Below are 18,769 nucleotides of genomic sequence, written 5' to 3'. Positions count from 1 at the left end.
ACACAAGTTAGACCAATACTATGGCTATGCCCTGGGCAGGGAGAGACTGTGGTGGTTGTACCAGAATCAGTAGCTAAAATGGTGTAGCATAAAATTAAGCTCTTGTAATGAAGTTGCACAGATTGATGGAAGCTTTATCCTACTGTGTGGTGAGCAGTTGTATTGATACACGAGGCACAAGAGAGTCCTGTTCTATCTCCCTCACGGTGCTGCTTTGGCAAACGTTTGTTTCTTCTCTTTTCTTTTTGAGAGCTTGCGATCTTGTCCCGAGCTAATCCTGAATGCTCCAGTTTTATGTCATTTATAAGTTCTCCTGTGGCAGAATGTGGGTCGTGTGTGCCACGAAGAATACCCATGAGCTGATGGAGAGTATTAGAAAACCAGCTGATCCTTCAGGGAGCCAAAGGCTTGCAGGAAAGTGATAATATTCTTTGTCTCTTCTTTTCTCCTCTTCCTTTCAAATTCCTACCTGCCCTCACTGGGGAGAAGCTGGGTGCAGTCTGGCCTGGCCTGATGATTCCAGCAAGCACATGTAATGCCACCAGCACCCAGATGTGTGAACCCCCCTCTCACTCTTTGTGCAGAACGCTCTTCCAGAGCAAGGCCTGGGGCTGTCCCTTATGGTTGAGGCAGCAGCAGCCACTGAGCACGGGCAGGGGCAGTACTTCTCACCCCCCCCCCAGCCTGCCTGACTTTTCCAGGCTTGCTAGTACCTGTAGGAGATGAACTCGATCCTCCAGCTCTCCTTGCCATTCACATGCTCCCTGGAGACTTGCTTTTGCATTAAAGTGCCTGAATCTGGTCTCAGGATTTGGGAAGGCAGCAATGCCACTGGTTATTATTGATAGCAGCTGGTGCAAAGAAGGATATACACCCAGATGACATCCAGCAATGCAGGCTGAAGTAGGTTAAAGATTAAAACGGTCATTTAATAAAGGAATAATAGTCACCCTGTCCTTTATGCAGGCTGAAGTAGGTTAAAGATTAAAACAGTCATTTAACAGGGAATAATAGTCACCCTATCCTTGCAGAAGATAACTGTTTCTGGCCTCTGTACTTTAAAGTACCTGCCCGGCTGAAGTAGGTTAAAGATTAAAACAGTCATTTAACAGGGAATAATAGTCACCCTATCCTTGCAGAAGATAACTGTTTCTGGCCTCTGTACTTTAGAATATTCTCACTGTTCTCTTCATTAATACTTGGACATGTTTCTGAGAAGCTGCAACTTATTTAGACTCCCTTTCCTGTGAATGAGCAGTTTAAAATTGTTTCTTCCAACGTTCATTATTTTGCACTTGTCTATACTAGTATCTAATGGAGTTGTGTTGCAGAAGACTCACAGCTGGATATGACAGTCAGAACCAGATGTTCACACCCTAGGCCAGACACAGCTGTTTCTCTGTAGCTGGCAAGGGACTTAGAACAAGTAAATGCAGAGACAGCAAGCCTGAAAAAAAATCTAAGGTAATCAGGCTGAATATGCCTGGAGATTTAGGCCATCTGGAAGATTGCCAGAGGGCTATTTATTTTGATGTCTACACCTGCTGAATGGGAATGCTTTGTGTGAACTCAAAGCTTTAAGTGATACTGTATCTCTCCCTTTTTCAGCACTCCACTCCCTCTGGGCAGTGCTGCTTGCTTGATAAATTGTGCTCTACAATTTAGGTTTGTTGTTTTTTTTTTTTTTTTTTTTTTTTTTTTTTTTTTTTTTTTTTTTTTTTTAAAAAAGCCCCTAAAACTTATCTTGTTTCCTATTGATGAGAGTAAAAAGGAAAGCACTGCAGCATGGAGAAGGAAAAGGGAACACGGTGTCATAAACTGCCTCTTGGAGGGTTAAAGCCTGTGTGCAGTGTAATCTGCTAGACGTGTTGTGAGCCACTGGAATTATTTTCTTTGTCTCATTTATAGAGAATCAGGAGAGAAATTCCCATAAGCTTTTTACTTTTCTGTGCACGCTGCACCCCTGTGTGCTCAGTGTCACGGATTTACCCCACGGTGCCCCCCCCATCTGGCTCAGCCCTGCTGGCAGGCACTCCCCTCTTTACAGACAGTGTGTGCCTGCATCTTGAAAACTCTTTGGGATTTTTATTTTACAAAAAGTTTTGGTGTCAGTAGTGGTGCTCAGCACGCTCCTACAGTGATGAACATTTGATAGGATGTTTTCTCAGGGCCAAGGCAGGATTTTTTGACAAACAAGACCAAGAGGATCCCAGAGAGAAGGACCACTATCTTAAAGATGCTTATAGGGCAGAGGTCTCTCAGATGATGCTGGATTCCTCAAGTTCCTCTGCTACTGTAAGGAAACTAGAACGTTTCACAGGTGAGAGAGCAGTTACCTGAAGGAGCCATGTCCACTGCTGCATTAGTAATCTCTTCTAAACACACAAAAATCTGTCTTCTCTTGTATTTGATTTTTTACTAGTATTTTCCTGGTCATTGTTCTGATGCATTCAGCATAATTCTCGGAGCAATTTTCTATTCTCTCACTCTCCGCAGCCATTAGCAACATAGATTTTGTCATCTCCCCAGCGTGCACTGAGCAGTAACCCTGTTGTAGTTGACATGCAGCGTATGCAGCTGCACTGATGATAATTGTGCCCACTGCTGTCAGTACCATTCCTGGTTCTCAGACGTGCAGCAAACGAGCATCTTCTTTTTTGCTTACGCACGTGACAGTTCTTCCAATGCTGTCATTGTTCTGTACTGGTTTGGGCAGGGATAGAGTTCGTTTTCTTCATAGTAGCTCATACGGTGCTGCCTTTTGCATTTGTGATGAAAATAGCATTGATAACACGCTGATGTTTGTGTTACTGCCAAGCAGTGCTTACACAGCATCGAGGCCTTTTCTGCCTCTCACACCACTCCACCAGCAAGTAGGCTTGGGGTGGGCAAGAACTGGGAGGGAACACAACTGGGACAGCTGTCCCCAAGTGACCAAAGGGCTATTCCATACCATATGACATCATGCTCAACAATAAAAGCTGTGGGGAAGGAGGAGGAAGTTGGGAGACGTTCAGAGTTATGGTGTTTGTCTTCCCAAGTAACTGTTACGTGTGATGGAGCTGTGCTTTCCTGGGGATGCTGAACACATGACTGATGATGGGACGTAGTGAATGGATTCCTGACTTTGCTTTACTTGCACACACAGCTTTTGCTTTACCTCTTAAACTCTCTTCATCTCAACCCATGAATTTTCAGACTTTTAAACTCTTCTGATTCTTCCCCATCCCACTGCTCTCTTCATCTCAACCCATGAATTTTCAGATTTTTAACTCTTCTGATTCTCCCCCATCCCACTGGGGGGAAGTGGGTGAGCAGCTGTGTGATGCTGAGTGGGGGGAGTGGGTGAGCAGCTGTGTGATGCTGAGCTGCCTGCTGAGGTTAAACCATGACATGTCCCACAGGCAATAGTCAATTTGGTGGATTATCTGAAAATGCACCATAGTTCTCCCTCAATTTCCCCACCTTTCCCGGAGGTTACAGTGGATTTCCTAACCTTATTCTTATGGAATATCTGTTTCTTAACCTGAACCGGACAGTGGAAAAATTGATGTATTATGCTGTGATGCTTTGCCAGAGGAAGAAGATACAGTTTTTCTTTGATTATTTGTTTGGTTTCCATTACCAGATGGGCAAACTACAGAGAGTACTCAGGCTGACACCTTTGAAGGACACCAGATTTTAAAACAAATAAATGGAGATCTACTGTGTGTTATAAGCAGTAATCAATAATTAAAAGCCTTGTTAAAGCATTGCTGAAGAGTACTTCAGAAGAAAAGTAGTTATACTGCATTTCATGGTTAATTCAATGTCAATTAGCTGATTGTTAACTTCCCTCCAGCTAAATCTTGTTCAGCACAGAGAAGAGAAATCAAAAGCATTCTAGCTTTAACAAGCCTAGTGTTTCAATCATTCATCTCTGCCTGCAGGCTCAAAATCAATGTCAACAGATGTTTCGTTGCAATTTTATCAGCCATTTCTGCATGTTACTGTTTTCTTGGCTGCCCTGATTGTCCCTGAAAACCGTCTGTGTGAATCGGGGATTCATCTCGAGTGGAAAGCTGAACGGACTGCGCTTGCTCTCACCTACCACATGACCGGGTTCCCTTTCATCCAGGTAATACCGAGGGCTGGTGTCTGCCTGAACTTTCTAAACGGCCGGGGGAACTTGTCTCCCTTGGAAAGGCCCGCAGGGAACGGACTCAGCCGCCCTTCAGCACCGCGGACAGCGCCCGGCCCCGCCGCCTTCAGCACCGCGGACAGCGCCGGCCCGGGCAGAGCGCTGGGGTCAGGGTGTCTCTTCAAGCACCAAGAAACTGAAGTTTTGCTGGTCACGTGTGCTTGACTAGCCGGTAGAAAACTGTGTTAAAAAAAGTAACAGTTCGCCGTGTAAAATTTATAAGACATCACAGACGTTCCCGTTTGCTTCTCGATTGATGATCTCGATAAGGACATAAGGTGTAACATCAGCAAGTTTGCAGATGACACCAAGTTAAGCAGGAGTGTCGACTCCCAGGAGGATAGGGAAGCTTTGCAAGAGGATCTAGATAGATTGGATCGCTGGGCCAATGCCAATGGAATGAGTTTCAAAAGTGCAAGGTCCTGCACTTGGGCCACAATAACCCCCTGCAGCGCTACAGGCTCGGAGAAGTGTGGCTGGAGCTGCCTGGAGGAAAGAGACCTGGGGGTTCTAGTTGACAAACGGCTGAATATGAGCCGGCCGTGTGCCCAGGGGGGCAAGAAAGCCAATTGGCCATTGATACAATGGCTTGTATCAAAAATAGTGTGACCAGCAGAAGTAGGGAGGTGATTGTGCCCCTGTGCTCAGCACTGGTGAGGCCACACCTCGAGTGTTGTGTCCAGTTTTGGGCACCTCAACACAAGAGAGATCTCGAGGTGCTGGAGCGAGTGCAGAGGAGGGCAACGAAGCTGGTGAGGGGGCTGGAAAACAAATCGTATGAGGAGCAGCTGAGGGAGTTGGGACTGTTTAGTGTGAGGAAGAGGAGGCTGAGGGGAGACCTCATCACTCTCTACAACTATGTGAAAGGACACTGTAGAGAGGTTGGTGCTGGTCTCTTCTCACAGGTAATTAGGGACAGAACGAGAGGGAATGGCTTCAAGCTCCAACAGGGGAGGGTTAGATTGAACATTAGGAAAGAATTTTTCACCGAAAGAGTGGTCGGGCATTGGAACAGGCTGCCCAGGGAGGGGGGGGAGGCCCCATCCCTGGCTGTGTTTAAGGGCCGTTTAGATGCAGTGCTGAGGGACATGGTGTAGGGGAGGACTTTGTAGAGTAGGGGAGATGGTTGGCCTCGATGATCCCAAGGGTCTCTTCCAACCTAGCCCATTCTATGATTCTACATCACTAATTGCTAGGCTGAAGCCTGAAGTCAGATGCCGGTGGTGCCTGGGTCTTGTCTCGCTGTTACAGAACTTGAAGTGATAACAGGCTGCTTTTTACCTGAAATTAGAGTATCTGACTGCTGCACTCATACTACAAAGCAATGTAATGTGGCTTGTTCCACTCAGAAATGACATAGGACTGGTATTTTGTTCTTGTTGGTGATTCCAGACTTGGGCTGTGGTGCTTCGGCCTCACTCCCGTATTACAGTAGTGTAGCCAATAGATCCACAATAATGTTTTTCTTCTTCTGTGACTGATAAGGAGTTTGCCTCTTCAAAGAAAACAAAGTTTTGGGCTTAGAAATCTCTGCCATTTTCATCTTTCAGTTGTACATCTGTGTTATACATCTGGCATCAAGCCATCTTTATGCACATATATCAAAATGAGTATTTGTTTTTCTAGTATAAACTTTTTAAAAGAAAGAACCAGTCCCTTGTACAGAGGTGTTCATGTGAGCTGACGAGCCATTCTGTCTTCTCAGGTTCTAAGAAGTGGTGTTTTCAGTGCAGGAAAGTGACTCCTGTCTCCAGGCATCTCTATCTCTCAGGGCTGCAGAAACAACAGCCAACTTCTTTTTAGCCTAAATTAGCTGAGGATAGAGAAAATTAAGAACTCTGGGAAAAATTCTGAGGGAAACAAAGAGAGGGAGAGAAAAAATTCTTAATCTGAAAAAAAATCTTAAACTTTTTTAGAATAAAATAACATTCTTCTATTTAGATTTTCCAATTTCTGGGACTTTTAGGCTAAAAAAAAAAAAGTGTCTTTTCTTATTAAGAAAATTGCTTTCACTTTCCTGCAATGAACAGACTTCTGTTTCTAATGATGGAAGAAGTTGAGTGTAGCTGCTGAGTAGCTGGAGTGGGGATCCGGCTATCAATGCGTCACTAGCTAAATGTGATTTGAGATGCAGTTTGCTTTTCTATATCTCAGATCTCAGGGCTAAACCACAAACTGTACATGACACAACTAAATTAATATTTAAAAATAATTACTTGCTGCCTGAAGGTAAACAGAAAAAGGGTAAATAATTGATAGCACTGGGACTGCCACACTGTAAATCTGCTGAGCGTTTATGATGTGCTGTGAAGGTTCAAAGGGATTACTCGTCTGCTGCCTCTGAAGGAGAGTTTTTGCTAATCATTCCAGGGCTTGTTTTGTCAGCCAGCAATGTTTTCAAAGTTTGAAGCACCAGAATAGACTGCCAGCTTAATTTAGGCGAATCTCTAACTTAATTTACTAACTTTCCTTCCAAGATTTGCATTGTAAATGATAAGGTGATTTTCATATATATATATTTTTTTTTTATCCCATCGACATCTGAAGGGAAATTTCATGTGGTCTGCTGCCAAGAATGCAGAGTAACTTGCATTTAAGGAGTGCTTACATAACGTGCCATCCTATGACAATGCCTGTCTGCAGAGCTTGGTGATGCCTTGATAGTTGGCAGCTGCTCACTTTTCAGTGGTAAATATCCCTCCTCTTAAAGCCCAGCATCAGAACAACCAGCCTTCCAAGTGGCAGATGACCATAAAGAAAAGTCAGGGATTTCAAATTGTTTCGTTTTCCCCTGCAGTCCTAGAACTTAACTTCTTGCACCGATTATTGCATTGGTAGTGAAAAATAAAAACAAAACCCAAAACTGCTGCCTCCACACAGGACTTCACAGTTTTCTGGTGTTAAAGCAAAGATAAGAAAATACACTGGCAATGTATGTGTAAAGTAGATAGCTGCAGGTCTACAGTGTATTTGAATAAAGTGCCACACACCCCCATGGGGCAGTGATCGTTAGATAAAACTTTATAAAAGAAGCAGATGCCAGGATCTATCAGCAACGTCATCTGAGGCCACCTGATCAAATGATTCCCAAAGTGTGATTTGCAATACATATTTTACTCAGTGCTAGGGATGGGAACGTGGGTTCTTTCTGTGCCCAGTCAGAGCTTCATTAATGGCAGCTACTTTAACTCCTAGCACTGCACCACACCTTGCTTTCATTGCTTCAAAATGAAATCTAAGCTCTCATTTTGCAAAAAAAAAAAAGCAAGTGCCTTGCTAAGGTGTACAAGCCCACGTGTTGTTTGAAGACATGCAGTAATTCTTACACTCTGTTGCACAGCAGTAAGGCTTTAAGTGGAATCCGTGACACTTTTTCCAGCTGATGTACATCTGGAAGTGAAGAGTAGGAATGACTAAATAGAAAACATGATGTGCAGAGAGGGACTGACAAAAGTATGTTTTGTTCAGTCCGGACAAGACAAATGGGAAAGGGTAGAGCAGCCATCATACATGTAAAAGAAAAGAGGAGGGAGTGCTCTGTTCTCCCATACGTTTCTTATAATGGCTTAAACTGGGCTCTAGAAGGGGGAGGGAGGGGAAGGGAAATGCTTCTGATGGCAGAGCTGGGTCACTGTTAGAGCAGATTGCTTGGGGAGGTGGGGGGCTGTGGAGTCTCTGTCACTGGAGATTAACAACACATCAAACAAGGGACGATGTGAAGAGTCTCTCATAGAGCCCTGTCTCTCTCCCAGCCCAGAGCTAAGTAATTGAGACAGAAGTATCTGAGCACTGAGTCTCAAGTGGGACACACGGGTCCATGTATATCGGGTCCAAGCTCAACGTTTGTGTGAAATGTATTAGGGGGACTAAAGTTGCCAGTTTTCATATTTTGTAACTACTGTTGCAGCATTTGGATATTCCTTTGTGTCCTAGCTCCACAGGTTCTTTCTTACCTTCTCATTGATAAAAATAATACTGGTTTTAGTCCTCATGGTTTCTGAGGAAGGCCTAAAAGTCTGTCTGCAGCCAAGAGGCTCAGCGAGCAGAAGGTGGCACATCTCTGATACGCTTTCATTATATCAATGATGGGGCAGGGAACTCCTCCTTTTTCATGCTTGGGGTTCCCAATGCAAGGAATGGCAAAACAAAAAAAACAAAAAAAGCCTACTCTGAACTCCGTTCCAACATTCAGGTCACCACCCTTCTTTCTTCCCCACACCCAAGACCACACACTTGCACTTGCACCTCCAGGCGTGTGTGTCTGCCTGCCAACACGGAGGAGGTTACCGATCCCATCACACTTCTGGTTATCTTTCAAAGAAGAATGTCCTAAAAGAAACCCCAAGAGCTCAGTGGTGCAACCCCACCCCCTGCCAGGGAGCACGGCCACACTGAGCTGCACACAGGCTGTGGAAAGAAGTGATTTTTTTTCTTGTTGGGTTGAGAGGGTGGCCACTGGGTTTTATAGGAAGAAGCAGCCAGAGGCGAGTCGTCATGGTTAAAGTGTTTGCTGCTTTAAGGGAACGTGGAGCCCTGAAACAGACTGGGACATCTCTAGCCAGTACAAGATTTGTAGGGGGAATTTCATTTTCCTTATCTTTCTCTGAAAAGTTATTTTATGTTATTTGCAGTAGCGTTTTGTGAGACCTAGACCTTCGTTATATTACCAGTTTGAAGAACAGAAAAAGTGAGATTCTTTCTTGAATGCTGACGTGAACAAGCACAGGACAGAGACAGGACCTGAGGTCAGTGTCTGCTGATGGCCAGATGTCCACCCAAGTGCTCTAGCCCTTCTGGTCTCTCAGTGGGAGCTCACTGCTCTGAGTGGGGAATGTCAGGTTTTAACATATTCACCTTTTCTGTTTGATGCCTCTAGAAGAACGTAGCTAATAAGGTGTTCAGAAGTGCTACCATGTCACACCCAAGGTTAAGTCCACTTTTCCAACAACTGATCCAGCCAGGTCTGTGTTTCAAACACCCATAACATACAGGGTGGACAAGGTTTGTCCACCTCAAGCTTCCCCAGGTGCCAGGATGCAGTTTATGGTTTTTTCCTAATAAGTTTTACCTCCCACACTGGCAGTGTCCCCCCAGTAAGAGCCACCTCACTGTAGCTCTGTCTTGTAGAATACTGTAAGTACGGATAGATTCACTTGGAACAGGACAAGAGGTTACTGTCTGGAAGGGGATGTTTCTTCCCTCTGCTTAGCAGCAATGAGGAATGATTTTCTAAACTGGGCACTTAGTACTGGACAAGAGAGATCCTTCTTCAGCAAGTTCCCATTACAATCTGAAATAGTAAGATGGCATTTTTGTTATTCAGCTCATAAATACAGATATTTAAAAGTCAGTCTTTTCTCGGAACTCACTCTCAACACTGTATTGGAGAAGGCCTTTTATAAAGGATGTGCTCACTCATGGTAAATATTACAGACAGAAGAAATTATGCTTTTAAAAAAAAACTGGGAAATTTTCAGAAAGCATTAGGCTTTTTTTAAAAAATGCTCTGTTTTGCAGAACTGGTAACATTATTGCAGTCAAAAAATAAACTCTCTGGGAATAGCTACGGCAGAACTGGTAACATTATTGCAGTCAAAAAATAAAATCTCTGGGAGTAGCTACTGGGCTGAACACTACATTGGTTTGTCTTTAACAGGGAATAAATTGGCTTTTCTACAAAGAGTGAATGGTATTGCTAATGTGAATTTTGTTTGACTGGGAGGTTTCTGCCAGGGTAGTAATTTGGTGCATTATGAGGTTAGTCCCGTAGAAAGGACAGTAGTGAAAATAGCTACTGAGTGTTGATTGAATCAAAAACTAAAAGCTGTCACCTTGAAGAGGACTTGCCTTGAAAACACTGAGGCTTTTGGGGGTGGATGCCAGCAGCTGTGAAGCCAGCTATCCCAGTTAAGCTTCCCAGAGAATGCAGTAATACATGCAATAAAGAGATTTTGCTAGTGAAATACCCACTTGTGAACTGTTCATGGGTATAAGAAAAATGGATCTGAGGTCTTGCCACCTGAGTTCCCTTCCTCTCCCTCGGCAGGTTATCAGCATGAAAACAGGAAATGAATTGGACACCATTAATAAAACATGAAGCCTCCGTGTTCAGGCTCTGTGCTCTGTCGTTCAAGTGTAGTAGACACTGTGTGAGAAGGAAACAGAGGAGTCAAATCCACAAGTTCATTTGCTCTTTTTAACTACACAGCAAACTTTGGCTCAGACTTGGAACTAAACCTTTCTTTTCTTCCCCTGAATTTATTGAAAAGCATTTAAACCCTCATACAGAAATCCTGAAGGATTGTTACTGAGCTGTGAGTAGTCTTTCAGAACATAAAAGATTTTCCTAATAGATTTCACTAATAATTAGAGATGCCAATATTGCTTTTTACTCAAAGGTGTCTTTCACTATGATGTAAATTTTTAGACCTTATTTTCATGCATTTGCTTTTGCAGCTGATTACATGATGCAGATCTTTATTTTTTGCTGTGATAGATGCCCTTTTTTTTGCCAGTTGCTTATTTTTGTGATTTTAGCAATGTCCCAAGATACATACCTTGCTCTCTTTTGGGGCCTCATTTTGCTAGAGGGCAACGTGTGATTCATCTGTCATAAAAATGTTGTTTTCCACCAAAGAACAAAGGATTAACCCCAAAGAACAGAGGTTCTTTGAGGCTAAGTAGACTGAATGAAGTAGACTGAAAGACCACCACCACCAACACCACCACTTTTTCCTCTCTGTATTTAAAAGCACCTCGTGAAAGGCTATGGTCACAGGAGTATGCAGCCCAAGGATGAGAACTCACCAAGCTGTTTTGAAAAAGTCATGGGAACCAAAGTAGAAGACCCGGTTCAGCCAGCCAAAGAGGCCTTCTGCAGCTCTAATAAAGGCTTGTTTTGCTCTATGGGGGAGTTTAATTGCAAAATGCTTAGCATAGGTGAATCATAAGGAGCCCAACCATAGGAAGAGGTTAACCACAGTTACAGGAAAGATTCATCTGAGGCTACAATAAACAAGTTCTTGGTGGGAAGAAACCAGAAGACTCTCCTCAGCTGTGGACAGGCCCATTCCTGAAACTCAAAGGTTGAGTTGCAAGTCCAAAGCAGGAATTCTCTTCCTGACCTTAGATAGTGCTTTTAGGAATTAGCCAAGTACAAGTTCAGGTAGACAGATAAGATGTTTACTGCTAGTGGGAATTTTTGTCAGGCTGTTGTGGCTGGAACCACCAGTTCATCTTCCATGAGAGACAGCACTTCATAGTAAGGTCTACCACAACTGTACCTGTAACTTGGGGATTAGTGGGACTTCCATATTTTTAAACAAATTGATGTATTCTCACTGTTAAATAAATGTGGAAGCACTGCTTCCTGGACCCTGTCAGGAGCAAGAAGCTCCAGTCTCATAGAGATTTTAGGCCAGGTCCAAACTCTTTTAATTATTCCTGTTTAGCCTCTTTCAAAGGAACTTGCTAGATATGCCTCTTGCTTAATTTCTGAAATGCAGAAGTAAAACCTCAAACTGGGTGAGAAACCTGGACAGTGAGACAATCCACACTCGGCAAAGTTACAAATTCGGTGTTATAGTTCAACTCAATATAAACGTAATTTTCTTGGCTGCCATCTACAAGTTTGATGATAGGAAATTGGATTTGACTCATTCCAATGCAAAGGGGCAGTTTGGTAAATGCACATTTTCAGCCAAAATCATTAGTCAACTAATAGAGTCGAGCTACATTTTCATTGACGTTTACGTTACCGTTTGGTTTACTTGGTTTTACTGTCTGGCACCATCTGTAACAAGCGCAGCCAAGCTCTAATTCTCAACTGTTTGAAGTTATTCCGTCTCATGAAGGATATGCCAGACAATTCATTGGACAATATTCAAAGTATTATTGAGGTTAATTCTAATTGCACACAAAGATCTCTATTAACATTTCTGTTTCAACACATTTTTTTGTTGCTTGGGTTTTAGATCGTATGAATTGGTTTTCTACACGGTTGCATTTCTCTTGTAAGAATGTCTAAATATCAGATATTAAATTTACTATACAGTCAGTTCTTATGCCAAAACTGATATTCCTTTGGTTGCATCGGAATATTTTTGGAAAAATTCTGAGTCCTCAGAAGCTGTGCACGGGTGTCCAGGCGTCGACTGACCACAGACTCGTGCCTGGCTCCCAGCTGAGCAGAGCTTTGCACTCTGGGGAGACATGGCACGTAGTAACTGAAAGAAAGAGATGAAAAGGGAGATGTTGGAGACTAAAGAGCACTACCTCAAAAACCTCTTTTGGGCAAATCCTTCCTATCCAGGAACCACCTTCTGTTTGCTCAAATAAGTTTGAGCTTGTTAGAAATAGAAATTGGAAAAGTCTGTAAAGGGTGAAGAATAACACAGCTGAAGCCTTGCTGCTTGGGATCAGCTGAGTGGAATTCTGAGTGAGCATGATCAATTGAGTGGAAGCCTAACTGGATGTGTTCATGGAGGGGTGCCTTAATATGATTGAGGGGATGTGGGACTGAGCATGATTTATTGAGAGTAATTGAGTATTCTGTACCGGAGTAGGAACAGGAGTCACTTAACTCAGATTAAAATACAACAGCACCTGGTGCTTGCTGCAAATACATTTTTCCTGGAAAAAGAGGTGGTTAGAAATAGCTTTCATTACCCCATTAGAGTGTTTTCTAAATAACACATCTCTGTTATTTTTGAAATATCAGTATGTTGAATGTCCAAACGGTTCTTGCTGAAAATGATGCCTCTGTTAAATTACCAGTGCCCACTCATTTTCCAGCTAGAGGTATCAGGTGCCCAGGGCCCTTTGGAAACCACTAGCAGATGCTTGACCTGCTGGGAAAGACCCCTTGGTCCTGCCCACGGCTCTGGGTGAGGCCCTTTGGCTGCAGTCATTCGTTGCAACTTTCCTGCTCAAGCTCTGTCTGATTTCCTTGTATTTCCTGTGACTAAGTTTTTAGACTCTCTCTGTAGGAGTCTGTTTTATGCCAAGTCATTTTTTATAGTATGATTTATTTTTTTTTTATTTTTTTTGTGTGTCTAGTCTAAGCTTTTCCTTCCCTAGCTCCAGGTCAGTGCTGCTCAGGCTGTTGTCTCCTGCCCTTCCCTCTCCTCATCCTGCTGCTCATTCACATTAACTGCAAGATAATTAGAGACTGATCCTGTCCCCTGAGTCTTTGTTTCTCCAGACTGTGGCTTAAATCCTAAGCCTCCTACAGCAAACCCCACTGAGGTCCTCAGGTTTGGTCCTTTTGGGGCTCCTCTTGCTCTTGTATCTAGTTCTCAGCACAAGGTTCTTTGATATTATAATGTTGTAATGGCAGGAGACCCTGGTTAAGCAAAAACAGAACCGGCCCTCCCTCCTTCCCTCTGGGGGTTGCGGGTTATTAACAAAGCTTTGCTCAGCTGAGCAACGTGGAACCGTCAGGTCTCTGCCCGCATTCCTGTCTTGCAGCTTCGAAATTCTCCTGGTATTTAAAAAAGCAGGAACAAGGCAGCTTATATAGTCCCAGCAGATCCTCATCCTGGCACGGCTGCTCATCTTTTGAAGGTAAAAGCTCACAACATCCTGCTGTCCATCTCTGCTCCCCAAGAGGAACACGTCTGGGAACTAGATTCTCCATGGGGTCAGCTCACAACCCCACTACTGGCTTGGCAAAGCCAGCTCCAAGGGGCAAACACCCCCTTGACACCCCTGCTCCTCAGGGAGTCCTGGCTGTGAGCCTGGACCCCTGCATTCTTCCAGCCTCCACCCCTGCTCTGCGGAGGCTTTTTCGTTCAGCATACCTGTTTTCCTTAAGTTCATTATGCAGCGTTGTATCAGCCGTTTTATTGGAATAGAAATGAATTCTATCATCTGCAAAATCAGTGTCTCGAGTGAAGAAGTCTTTCCGACTTGCTTTTAATAAGCCCCTGTTACTCAGTAGTTGTTAGACCTTGTCCCAGGTGTTTTGCACTGTTTACTCCACTGTGTTGTGTGGAGCTGGTAGCAGATTGAACAGTTGGCAATTTCTTGCTTCTCCCTTTCCTGGTCATTCTGACAAGCAGCAGAGTTCTCACTGCAACCTTCATGTTCTCACTGCAAACCTTCCAAAACTCAAGCTGGACTATTCCCAGTGCTGGGAATCCTGGCAGAGCCTCATGCCCATCCTAAGCTCTCCTTTTTGGTATGTGGACTGCTCTTTAGGTTGCATCGACCAAAAGCACCAGATCTGTGATGCTTCTCAGCCCTGGAGCAGGGATAAGCAGCAGTATCGGAGCCAGATGAAGAGTTTGGTGCCTTAGAACCAGGTCTTGTTGGTTTGGGATCTTTCCATTTGAAGGCCTCTGGCACATTAAGAGCCCTCCCCGGAGTTTTTCATCCTCTTTCAAGCTGCTGCAATAAACTTCTTTTTTCAGTTGGCTCAGCTAGCAGTCTGTGGTGGGTCTCCTGCCTTGTGCACACGTGTGCCCTGGGACCCAGACTGAGCATCCTCCACCGAGCTCCTCTTGCACGTGCTGCAGAGAAGCTGCAGAGAAGCTGCTGGTATCACGCTGCCAAAGTTGAGCTGATCAGGCAGCAGCATCCCAGTGACCAAAAGCTTCATGTCATATATGTCATGAATTCCTGCTCTGCTGGGACTCGGCTCTGTGCAGCACCCAGCGTTTCTCTCCAGGAGCACAAGCTGTGCAGAAAGGCTTGGGAGGGCATTTTCCATTACAGGCAGCACAGCCTTGGCACAGTCCAAGACTTCCATGTCTGCAGCTGTAGCATAACCCAGGGAGGGAATCCAGGAGTCTGCATCTCGCTGAACAACAGCACCACTCACAGCCTGGTCTCGGATGCCAGGCTGGGGCCAGAGCCACAGAGCAGCAGTGTGCCAGCACCGGGGAGGAGGCTGGGACCTGCTTTTTCTGTCTGTCTCAGGATTAATCCACCACAGCTGGGCTCGTCCAGGTCCTGCTCAGTGGCACCCGTGGCCCACACTGGTGATGGTTGTGCTGGGGGTTCAGCTCAGTGGGGTGGCTGTGCCCTGGACAGATTCTGGAGAGTGGAGCAACAATTTGAGCTGCTGCTTAAAAACACCTCCTTGGAACGCTCTTTCCTGCTGCAGCAAAGAAGGTGCTTAACCAACAGGAGCAAACATCACTGCTTGTGTCTTGGTTCACCATTGTCTAGGAGAGTGGCCTGCCAGACAGTTACCTGGGCATCATTTCTGGCATGAACTTGAGATAGGAACTGAGGGTCAGGCTTCAGCCTCTTCCAGACAGTCCCAGTAGCAGAAAGTATCTGAAGAATCCCACAGGCTCACACCCAATTTTCAAGGCCAGCATTTCTCCCAGCATACACAACCCTGCCCAGGAGGCTAGCAGGGTTACATTATCTGGAGTTTGGATCTGGACATGAGGAGGCAGGTGCTGGAGAAGACAGGCAGGCACATGAGCAGTCAAAGGCAAGAGCAAGCGTTTCAGGTCTGCACACTCAGCACATTGTACCCCGTCCAAGCAGAGCTGGGGATGTTGAAGCGAGACAGGGAACAACTGGGGATGTGTTGCTTCTGCCAGGCAGCACCAGGAGTAAGGCAACACCGTGCTCTGAGAGCCAGCAGAGCTGCTTAAGGTGAGATTCAAGGATTGAGAGGAAAATTATAGTGGAAAAAAGCAAAGCATGTTGGGCTGCAGTTCCTGAGGGCTGTGATGAGAGACCCCTTGGCCCCTCATTGTGTTGGCACCGTTGCTGGAGACACACAAGTCTCAAGGGAGCAGCACGAGGGAAGGTGGTGGCTCCTGGAGCAGTGTCCAGACAAGGGGGGAGCACCCTGCACTGGGTGGGGTGTCCTTTGGGGGTGCTGGGTGAGCTGGCGTTGGGGTTAGCACCCTGCTGGGCCTTTGCTTATGTGTGGGTGTGAATCCTCCAGATGGAGTTTCAGCAAAGAGGGAGAGCTGGTACAATCTAAATGGGGGTTTGAGGGTGCCCTGCACTGGGAAGGGGCTCAGGCCACAACTGGGTAAGTGTCTGGTGGTGCCCGCTCTGGGAAGCTCTGCCAACACAAATCTCTTAATAGTCTTTCCGTCTCTGCAAGTCCTTAAAATCAATCAGAGGATTAACTAAGCAAAGCTGCCCAACACAAATCTCTTAATAGTCTTTCCGTCAATCAGAGGATTAACTAAGCAAAGCTGGTTTTATGATACATGATCCAGCTTTGTGCAATTGGATCTAACGGAGGTCTCTCCCGGGGCTGGGAAGTGCCACCACGGGGGTGGGCAGCGCCTGGGGAGGAGCAGGACACCCCGGGGTCCGGGTCCCACCACTCAGGAGGGTGCCAGGGACCAGCAGCCTGGCATTGCCAGTCACTCCCCTCCACTGGTGTCTTCTCTTAATTCAGCATTTCTCCTTGCAGAAGCTCCCTGAAGGGAAGCCACTGAGCCCTTCTCACTGGTGACCAGTGTGGCTTCTGTGGCACCTTCTCCTGAGGAAGAGGAGGATGTTGCGCTTTCCCTTCTCTCCTGTGGCTGTGACTCCCAGGTGAGGCTGCTCGGGGCTGAGCTGAAGCCTGGGAGCAGATATTCCCTTCTCCTGCCAGGTGCAGTGATAAGTCCTGTCCCCAGAGACGTCTTTTGAGAGGTCACCAGGGAGGGAAGTGATGAGTCTCCTTTAAACACACCCTGGCCCCTGGCAGATCAATACTTTAATTGGATTGATGACAACAGGAGTAATCCGCCCAGCTGACACCAGGCAGTGTCTCTGTTTCAAACCCAGGTGTAGGAATGTTTATTTTGGTTTTGCTAAAGCAGTTTGCTTTCTCCCAGGCTCAAAGTGACAACTTGTGGGTGAGAGCTCTGTCGGGTCCCTGAGAGGACTCTGAGTCCCCCCAAACACGCTGGGGCTGCACGGCACGGGCAGGTCTGGAAGTTTCCATTCTACCTGCTAAGCAGTCAGAGTGCCAAAGCGATGTGAGGAATAATGGAATATCCCCTCCAGGACTGAACGGTCTGGGTTTTCTGACAAAATTCTCCTCTGCCCCTTTTTTTCCAGACTTTTTCCTCAGTCTGTGGCCAGGTGGCTCGGTCCAGCGATGCAGAGATCACGGTGCAACGTAACACAAAGTGATACCTGGCTGCCCAGTTATCCCGCTCTCCGGTATCTGCGCTGACTTGGAGCCTCGCAGCTTCAGGCCTGTCAGCCAACAGGAGCTCGTCTATGCAAATGTGCTACAAGAAAATGAGGTCTATAAATAATAGACACCTTGGGCCTGCACGTCACTACAAGGTAATCCATTGTCTTGCTTGAAATGTATCCCATTATATTTCATGCTTCTGTGTGGAAGTTGCAGGGAAAGACAAGTACCGAGGACAAAATCCAACCTTTACTCACCTTCTGACCTAAAAAAAAAAAAGATTGGAGGGGAAATGTTTCTTACCTGAAACTGAAACTGGTCTCTGTTTCAGTTTTCAGCCCTTGGTCTGCGCTCTGTGCTGAGGGCAGCGCTGAGAAACTCCTGCTGCTTCTGCCTCGATTTAAGTGGTTCCCTCCCTCCACTCTGTTTTGGTTTTTTTTTTTCAGAAGAAATGTGAGAAAACTTATTTAGACCATTTGCCCAGCAAAGGGCTGCTTTAGATGTTAACAAACCCCAAACTGTTCCTGAGTTGTGCCGCCTTTACATCTTTCTAAACTGAATGTTTTTGCCTCGCACCAGTCTTGGCTCTTGGGAGGCACTTCTCTCTCCACTGCTGCTTTGGGTGGCCCACTGTTCTTGGGAATACAGGCCCCAGAAATCAGGTGAAATTTTTTAATTCTCTTTCTATCCTAGCTGTCAAAGCATTTCATACGCCTGGAAAATAGTCAGAAATGTGCAATAAGGCCCATCAAAGATATAGAAAAGCATCTGTAGGCGGCACAGCTCCATGGACTGTGATTCCTCAGCCTGAAAAGAGGTGATTGCAGGACAAAATGATAGCAGTCTCTGAAATCAGGAGTAGCATGAAGAAGTCACCCAGAGGTGATTTGCTCACTGGCTCTGGTTCTTCAAACAGAAGGTGGTGGTTCTTTGCACAGCGTGTCATTAATCTGCCGAAATCTTCGCTGCAGAACGTTGTGGATGCTGAAAGTTTACATATATTAAAAAAAACCACAAAACTGGATAAAGTCGTGAAAGAGGAAAAAAAACCACCCTAACAGCTATTGAATAACAAACCTCATTTCTGTCATGGTAAATCTCTGCAAACTGTCAGAGTCTGGGAGAGTTTTCTGGCGAGGCATCGCTGCAAGCCTTGTGCTGTTCTGACAGTCTTCCACACGCTCTGATGCTGGACGGGGTATCTTTGCCCTGACCTCCTATGGGCATTTGATGTTATGTTCCTCTGCCTCTCCTCCCCCGTGATTTCTACCCCCATCACATTTTTCTAAAACTCACAGATTTTGTGTTACAATTAAGTTCTGCACTGAATATATTTTTGCTTTGAGAAGCGTCCAAACAATTCTTTGTGAAAGCACCTTCTGGCTGCCTGTACAGCATTCTGAAAAGGATGAGCCTTTAGATAGGCTGGCAAGTCATATAAATAGTAAATAAATGGTTCTGAGAGGTGAAGTTTCCCT

At 45.4% G+C, this 18,769-nt stretch overlaps 1 long non-coding RNA gene across 1 annotated transcript in view; it reads left to right on the top strand.

Annotated features, from left to right (window-relative positions):
* The window catches only part of LOC106890596, a 146,564-nt gene that overhangs the window by 122,998 nt on the left and 4,797 nt on the right, over positions 1-18,769 (top strand). The window contains exons 6-7 of the long non-coding RNA XR_001412536.1: positions 16,575-16,699; positions 17,210-17,443. This is a non-coding gene — a long non-coding RNA (uncharacterized LOC106890596). The remainder of the gene's footprint in view (positions 1-16,574; positions 16,700-17,209; positions 17,444-18,769) is intronic.

The sequence above is a fragment of the Calidris pugnax genome, unplaced genomic scaffold, assembly GCF_001431845.1.
Source record: "Calidris pugnax isolate Ruff unplaced genomic scaffold, ASM143184v1 scaffold113, whole genome shotgun sequence".
NCBI lineage: Eukaryota > Metazoa > Chordata > Aves > Charadriiformes > Scolopacidae > Calidris > Calidris pugnax.
The sequence above is the reverse complement of the archived record's forward strand: the minus strand, read 5'-3'. Positions and strand labels throughout refer to the sequence as shown.